Genomic DNA, 8917 nt, shown 5'->3' with positions numbered 1-8917 from the left:
CTTTAAAATCTGTCGAAAGAATTTGTTGTTCACATGACGAAAGGTTAAATCTCAAAATTAGTACCTCACAAAATTTAAAGTTTTACTGTGGTGGTAATGTTTGAGATTGAGATTGCCCTTTTTTTCATGTAGAGGAATAGTCAATGTTTTTATATGACAAAAAGGCCACTCTCAAAAGCAGAACAGAGTTGCAAGATTTCCAATTTTCCAAGACACTGATTTTGAGATTGAACCTTTAGTCATGTGGACGACGAATTGTAAGCATCTGATGAAAGTCCAACCAGGTTTGACATAAAAACTTGATCGAATTTAGGTACAATCATGGTGGCAATATATGAGAAAAAAAGGGAAATTGCCCAAAAATTTTCAAAACCACAAATGATTTGGAAGTGCTCCAGGTGTCAGGTTGGAAGGGTAGAATTTTCAAACTCTGAGTTTAACTCTAGGAAGTTCAAAAATGGTCCAGTAAGGCTGAGAATGAAAGTCTATAAACCCCTCCCGAATTGAAATATCCACATTTTAAGAGATAACCCAAAATAGACTTTACTCGTCCAAACTTAAAATTTTGAAAAATGAGGAAATAAGCTAAGTTCTCATTTATATTCTGACAATCATATATATTAAAGAGCTAAAAAACTAAAAAATAAAAAAACAATCTGAAAAAAAACTGATAAAAAAATCGAATAGAAAAGAAACATAACAAACATAAAGGGCCATTCCAGAATTTGTCTCTAACAGGGGGGCGGACGACGATTTCTGAAGGCAAAAGTTTTCACCAAAATTCAAAATTTCCAAGGCGAGAGAAGAAAATGTATGAATTTCCAAGGCAATTGAATTAAAAAAGGCAAAAAAAAGAGTGGAATTTTCGATGCGTTTTGCAAAAGTACATGGCTTTTCATCGGAATTTTACTACCACCACCTGGAAAAGAAAAATTATTTCCTAGCCTAGAAAAAATAAAAATGCACGTCGTCCGAGATAACTAACAAAAATTTTCTGGGATGGCCCAAACCAACTTCAACTCAACTGGGCTGTTTGAATCCACTGATCTGAATAATGAAATAAAAAGCAAATGATTACTGTACTTCTACTTCTACTAAACGTTAATCTAAAGCTGTCATCAGAAAGATTTTAGTGACTTTTAAAAGCTATTTCTAATATCTTCTATTCTATAACATTCTGTATTTTAATGAGAGCACGAGCTCTCAAGAGCAGCATAAATTTTGAAAATTCTTATGAGAAATCATTTTTGGAGAATGAATTGCTTTATTTTAAGCAAATTTAACGAGCTTTAAGGAAAGTTTTTAGGAAAATGTTAACTTTGAAGAGAACTTGTTTTGGTACCTCTTTCTCCAAATTTGATAACAACAAAAAGTTAAAAGAGCAGTTTTCCTCAGAATCTTCACTTACTATGGGTCCCTTGGTCCTTGTTCCGCTTGGACTGGACTGAAAACGTTAAAAAATTATGATAATAGCAATTGTAGGTAGGATTATGGCATAAAAACATAATGTTAAAAAAAAATACTTGAAATTGTTGTGCTTTAAAATGATACAAATATAAAAATCCATTCATGAATTTTAAATAACTCCAAAAAACTAATTTTTGGGAGGATTAAGTTTCCAGAGTCCGAAAAAACCTCATAAATATCTGCAAAAATTGATCTCCTTAAGTTATCATTACATGAGACCTACCCTTTGATCCAAGCCCAAACAAGGAACACCATCAGCAATAAAAAGGGGACAAAGATTGCAATGATGCAAGATGGTGCCATTTTTTTTAAATTATTTTTTGACTAAAAAAATTATTTATTGACTCAAAATATTATTTATTGACTAAACACTACTAGGATGACAGTAAGTGACAATATTCAGAGGTAACGCTAGTTAAATCACATATATGCTCAAGTAACCCAAGTCACAGTACCTAAAAAGCTACTTCTTACCAGGGAATGTCAATAGAAGAATTGGATTGTTGAATCAATTCTAGGTGATCATGGTTTGAAGGTGTGTAATTTGTTCCGAAAAATTGAAGACCAGAAATAAAGTTAGATTACATACCGTATTTCCTCTAATAAGTGCTCTATGGCGCTTATTAAATCTTCATGATATTAGGTGTAGCGTTTTTTAGAGGGAGGGCCCCTTAAATCAAACTTTAAAATCTGTTTAAAATCTGTTGAAAGAAAAGACTTCCAGGTAGGTAGGTCCAACAAAGTCGAAAATTTTGTTAAAACGATATGACAATACACAATTTGTGAGACCCTGACGAAAATATATACATTTTTTGTGGGGCCATTTTGGAGTAGTTGCCTTTTCATAAAAAACGAAGTCAAAAGTTCAAGCGATAACAATACACAATTTGTGAGACCTTGATGGAAGTATACATTATTTTGTGGGACCATTTTGAAAGGGATACATGTTTTGTGGAGTATTACCTTTCATAAAAAACAAAGTCAGAATTTTTGTTAAAACAATACGACAATACACAATTTGTGAGACCCTGACGGAAATATATACATTTTTTGTGGGGCCATTTTGGAGTAGTTGCCTTTTCATAAAAAACAAAGTCAAAAGTTCAAGCGATAACAAAACACAATTTGTGAGACCTTGACTGAAGTATATACATTATTTTGTGGGGCCATTTTGAAAGGGATACACGTTTTGTGGAGTAGTTACCTTTCATAAACAACAAAGTCAAAAATTTTGTTAAAACGATATGACAATATGACAATACACAACTTCTGAGACATTGATGGAATATACATTAGCTCATTAGAAAGTGGTTATACACAAAATCCTTATTTTTCTTGACTTGCAAAGAGGGCACTTTGGGTTAGTTTTTGGTGGACTTAATAAGGCATTTTTTTAAAAGAAATCACCTCATAAATGACCATTATGTATGGTCATACATAAATCAAAATCTTCAAAAATTGACTTATTTTAAGGGTTTGGTCGGTTTGCGTAAACGTGGACATGAAAAAGGGTTAAAAAAATTTTTTTCTGTTGTTTGAATTTTTTATTGTAATGACGTTTTTTCTTTACCTTATGGATTTTAGTTTCATATTCCGAAGCAGTCCTACATGATTCTGATCTGAAAGAAAATGGCCTTTACTTCAATGTTGAAGGCACCTAAAAAATTGTCCCGTACGTAACAATCATTAAAATTTACTATAATTTTTTTCTAAAAAGCCTGGAATACCCTTTATTGATATTTTCCACTCCTACTACATGGTTGGCATCAATTTTCAATAAAATGTTACACATACCGGGTGTCCCAGAAAAAAATTCCCCTCTTTGAGATAATTTTTTTCGAAAAGTATCGGGAATTTTGGAAAAAATCTTTTTGCGTCGTAAACAGGAAAAGCTAACTTAAATTTTGATGTATCATGCATTAAATTCTGATAAATATTAAAAAGGTTACAAAGAAAAAACTTTTTTTGTGATTTCAGAAAATCGTCAAAAATGGTCAAAAACGAGGGTATCAAATTTTAAGCAATTAATTCGATAATGACACTCTTTTTAAGAGTTTTACGACTTCGTCAATAGTTATAATGGTTTTAATAAATAATTTTCATAAAATGTAAAACAATGATATAAAGAGCTGAAAAAATAGGGCAATTTTTTGCAATTTTTCAATAAAAAATTCTTCAAAAACATTAAAAAGGCCTAATTTGATACCCTTGTTTTTGACGTTTTTTGACGATTTTTAGAAATCACAAAAAAGGTTTTTTCTTTGTAACTTTTTGAATATTGATCAGAATTTAATGTATGATACATCAAAATTTAAGCTAGCCTTTCCTCTTAACGATGCAAAAAGACTTTTTCCGAAATTCCCAATACTTTTCGAAAAAAATCATCTCAAAGAGGGGAACTTTTTTCTGGGACACCCGGTAGAAAGAATCATAAGCAAAAAATTTTCAACATATTTATGATTTTTTTAACGGAAAATCCTATTTTACCCCATATTAACTATGATAAACTCTAAATAGAAGTACATGAAACACCTAAACTGATTAAATTATAGTTACAGCTATATATGAGGAGAAAAAAACAATAAAACACTGTAAGGTCAAGTAATCCTCAGTATAAAATAGGATCTCTTAAGCCACTGGGGGTGACAAAAAATGTCCCGTACGTAACAAAATTTTTAAAAATTGCTTGGAAGTCTGAAACCTTTCCAAGAAAACAAGCAGTTTCACAGAACAAGAATTTTTGTTGGTGTGGTAAAGTGTAAGCTGTCCCAGATGTTTTTTATTTTGCGCACTCCAAGTACTTAAACTCTTTTTTACATGCTTTAATTCTTCCAATTTGTTTTGACTATCTGGACTGTCACCTCTGAAAGATCTTTGATTGTTAAATTAATATTGGGTAAAGTTTTTTTTATACATGATAGTTTAAACTCAGGGTTCATGCAGGTCATGCATAAGCATGCACCCCAGTCCTCTGGCTTCGGCTTAATAATATTTTCTGAACATAGCGCCAGAATTGAGCATATGAAATTTCCTTGTCATAATTTTCCGCTTCAAATTTATGCCATAGAGTTTTTATTGATGACAATCTGTATCGCAGATTTTTATGACTTTTCTTTTCATCGGGAACAACAACAGAATTAATGTCCTGATTCATGACCTTCTCGTGAAGAAAAGATCGGGTGTCTTCTTTGGCTTTGAGCCTACTTTCCACCTTATCGAGACGTAAAGCGGACTGACTTCTAATGGAGGATTGCTCAAGGCTAATCTTTGTAGGGTGCGTCTTTTTCCATGAGGTGATACACTGTTTATGACAAACTGTTTATATCAAGGTTTACAGATTCTGCTGGGATTGCAGACTGACTGGTTTCATTCTCATTGCTTGCCTACTGTCATTTAAGCCTTCTCTTCTTGTTGTATGTAAGCTTAACTTTAATTTTTGTGTCCTGTTTTTTTCTCACGTTTTCAGAATTTCGCTTTCTCTTTTTCTTGCCAATTAGTTTATTTCTTTGTAAAATTGATAACTCAGATGCTTGTCCCTCACTTTATCTTTTTCTGGCCTGTTGTAATCTCTTACTCGCTCTTCCCTTCTTGCAATACTCTGCTTTTGCCTCATCATTTTTAAGTCGTTGTTTTTTCTGCTTTTCCCTGATCTTCTCTATCCTTCCGCCCCTTTTCATCTCTTTAAATACTTCACCTCCCAATGAATTTTTCATACGCTGTCGATGCTCTCTTACTCGTTGATTGACTGGTTTCATTATTATCTTGTTTTATTCTACTTTAAAAAACAAACATAAGATTTATCATAATTTGTTTATGTTAGCAATCTAGCCTCAAATGAATATGTTACTATTGCTGATAATCATAAGTTCTTTGTTGTTAGGTACGGGACAAACTTTCAAAATACTACATACACTCTCTCACATCTCTAGGCTCTATATATCATGAAAAAGGGTCAGCTAAAATTTCAAACCAATAACTTATAAAGTCAGAGAAACAGCTAGAGAAAAAACTAAAAGGGTTTCAGTGAAATCTCAGGTTACGTTTAGTGGGTCACACTATAGATATAGACTGGACTCTGTATTGCAACCTTTTGAATTTTATTACTCCCTCACAGCTATCAATGACCCTCTCCATCACTCAAATGACTGAAAAATGTTGTCTTGAAGGTAGGTGATTGATAACAGCCATCATAATGTTCAATAAAATTGGAAGTAAACACTAAAATATAGTTTAAGAAACAGCTGTGTATTTAATAGAAATTTGTTGTTACGTACAGGACAAAGTTATGTACGGGACAAATTTTATTTCTAAGAGTTTTTTGGAAAAACAATGTAGACCCAGAGAATTTACCAATCATTTTTAGAGAGGGATCTGGAAAACTTACAAAAAACTGAAAAAAAATAAATTTTCAACCAAACTTTCAGCAAGATATGCCCAATTTTATAGGTGTTACGTACGGGACATTCACGTAGAACCATCTCCAATTAGGCTCGAATCAGTTAAAATATCTTTTTTTCTATGGTTTTTACAGCAAATTTTAAATTTTAGTTATGATCCACAGATATCAATTAAGAAATCTATGTAAATTATTTGTCATAATAGTTTCACAAAAGATTATACCAGTTCATTCAACCAAACTGTTACGTACGGGACATAAAAGCTTAACCGTGAAGCAAAATCTCTGCCCATTTCTCCCACTAGCACTTATAAATAAAAACAAGGCAAAAAATTTTACTTCAACCTATCCTTCATTGGATGATCCAAAAAAAGATGCCACACAACACAAGGATTATGTTACAATTAAAGCTTTAAAATTAGAATTTTCTCAAAACCGTCCCGTACATAACGCAAAATGTCCCGTACATAACGCAATATTTCCTGATTGGTACAAATTCTGGTGAAAAAATTTTACAGTGAGATTTTGTATATTAACAGCAACATAAAAACAAAAAACCAACAAATTGAAGCACTCTTATAATCCCTGTGGGTCAAACTGTCTCCATGTCCACTTTTACGCAAACCGACTGTTTGTTGATCCACATTGGCAAAAGGAGACAATCACACCGTTATCGTTTGGGTTTTAGTCTTCAAGCACAAAAAAGAAAACTTATCGAAGACGGTCGAAAAATATCACTGATCAAACTAAATCAAAAATTTCAATTGTTGAACCAATGGAACTCAATCGCAGTCTCCCGATTGAGGATACAATCCTGCACTAAACTAGAAAAGGTTATGAAAGGTTTTTAAAGTATATAGAATATTCTAAAATTTTCTAGGTCAATTTTATCCTTTGGTCAAAAGTTCTTCTTCATTCTTCTTTCCATAGTTCCATTTTTAAGCTGTCCTCCTGGGTTGGTTCCCCCTACTAAAAATCCAAATTTTTCTCCATTCCCCCCTCTTTCTTATCCCCCACCATATTTCAAAAATTTTCGGATCCCCCCTCTTTTTTGCTTTCCCCCTAGCTATTTGATGATTTCGCAGTTCCCCCATATGGTTAACATAAAAATGCCTTAAATCAAGTTTGAAATTTTGGAAAGCTTGAAAATATATAGCCTTGTGAAACTGCTTGAAAAGTGAAGTTATATTGAAAAGTTGGTTTGGTCCAAGAAGATTCGCTGATTTTATTGATTAAGCAGGTCTTGCACGAGATCAGTGAAGTTCCCCCGGTCAAATTTTCCGAAATATATGGTTTTCCCCATTGTATGGAAAATTGTCTCCCCTTCAAGAGACATCTCCCAAACAGGAGGAGTCTCCCAATCGAGGGTATTTTGGCCTATTGTCCATAACGCCCACCCGCACCCGTCTTACAGAAGTGATTTAGAAAAACCCAGGAATTTTTTCGACCGCCTGCATGCATTGGGTTGTTGTAGAAAAAAACCATTATCCCCTATAGAATTACATTTGTTACATAATTCCAGCCAACTTTTAAGCAAAAGGTATCGGAATTCCATAAATTTCACCCAATTTTGTGGCTAAAGTATCTGAATTCCACAATTCTTTAGGGATTTTTTTGGATTTTGCAACGGAAATTCCACAACTTTTTCCAAACTTTTTGCTACAGAAATTCCATGTCGTCCACTAGGGCTAGGGGGTAATGAACTAAAACTATTTTTAACACCTGTTGCGACGCGAACAGAACAATTTTTCCATGGCCGCCCTACACAGGATTTCGGCCACTTACGAAAAGATCCTCCTATAAGATGGGAATAGGATTGTGTAGGTAGGCCAAGCAGTGTTTGCAAAGCATCACCATAGATTAATAAGATGTTATAAAGAGGTGTGTTTGTTTCTAGAAATTTTAGTAAAATATATATATAGTTGTATAGATCTTCTATTTAGGAAAATATCTGCAATGAAGAATTATATAAACTAATTTGGTCTTCTCCCTCCACCTACCCTTTTTCTGGTGTTCCCTCCATTGAAAGAACTATTTTGTGACCAACCGATCCCACTATATTTTTCATAATAACTTAAACAAAAATTTACTGCAGTGAACACACAACAAATGCATACTGTAAAATAAAAGACACGTCATAATCATCTATATATTCGAAATATTACACCTAATTTTTGCACTTTCTTTCCCCACTTCCCATAAAATTTCCTGAAATCCCCATTTGCACGTTTGCATCAAGGTGAAAATATTCAATTTCCCCTCATCCAGGATAATTAAAGTTGATTCCCCCCCCCATCATTCCAGGGCGGGAGGGTGGAGGATCCCATGATTACAAGAGCAGCCGCCGGCAGATTTTTTTGAAATATCTGTTCTTTTTTTCCAGGAGAGTAAATTTAATGGATAAATCTAGGAGAGACTTTCCTCAAAACACCTAGGTAAAATCCAGGGGTCACCTTTAAAACATCTGTTCTTAAAATCCAGGAGCACATTTTAAGGAAAAACACATACAATTTTCCAGCGGGCACCAGCGGGCAATCTGTTCAAAGAATCCAGGAGCTAAATTGTGAAAAACACAACCAGATGTCACATTTTTTTCCAGGGAGCTTCATAATTTTCTTAAAAGGTCTCATTTTCTAGGAGCATTATAACTTTCTTAAAGAATAGCTGTTATATTTTTCCAGGAGCAAAATATTTCTAGAGAACAGATATACATTTTCCAGGAGTCCCATTTTTTTCCAGAACAGATGATATAATCCACAGGATACAGAACAGATAGTTTTTTCCAGGAGAAAGGGACCTCAAGAACAGATATTTCATAATTTCTAGCCGGTGGCTGCTCTGCTTGTGATTAGTCAGAAAAAATGATGGAAAATACATTGAATTTTAAAATTCAATAACAAAGTTTGTCATATTGATAGAAAATACTTAAGTACTCTGGTCCTGGCTAGTCCTTTGTTGTGTTATATTTTGTTCCAGCTGTCCAAGCTGATCCCCAGTGACCTGCCCTGCAGACATGCTACAGTGACTTTACGAAACTTGTGAAGCCCGCCAAAA

The 8917-nt window shown here is 33.6% G+C and overlaps 1 long non-coding RNA gene across 1 annotated transcript; it reads right to left on the bottom strand.

The window, feature by feature from the left end:
* Positions 1-581: 581 nt before the first annotated feature.
* LOC136810245 (uncharacterized) lies at positions 582-2481 on the bottom strand. Its single transcript, XR_010847079.1, has 3 exons — positions 1691-2481; positions 1409-1444; positions 582-1047 (listed from the first exon to the last, which is right to left on the bottom strand). It is a non-coding gene; the product is annotated as an uncharacterized lncRNA (long non-coding RNA).
* Between the last annotated feature and the right edge of the window lie 6436 nt (positions 2482-8917).

This window comes from Clytia hemisphaerica, unplaced genomic scaffold (genome assembly GCF_902728285.1).
Source record: "Clytia hemisphaerica strain Z4C2 unplaced genomic scaffold, Clytia hemisphaerica genome assembly, whole genome shotgun sequence".
In the NCBI taxonomy this organism is placed as follows: domain Eukaryota; kingdom Metazoa; phylum Cnidaria; class Hydrozoa; order Leptothecata; family Clytiidae; genus Clytia; species Clytia hemisphaerica.
Note: the sequence above shows the minus strand (reverse complement) of the source record. Positions and strands in the feature narration are given on the sequence as shown.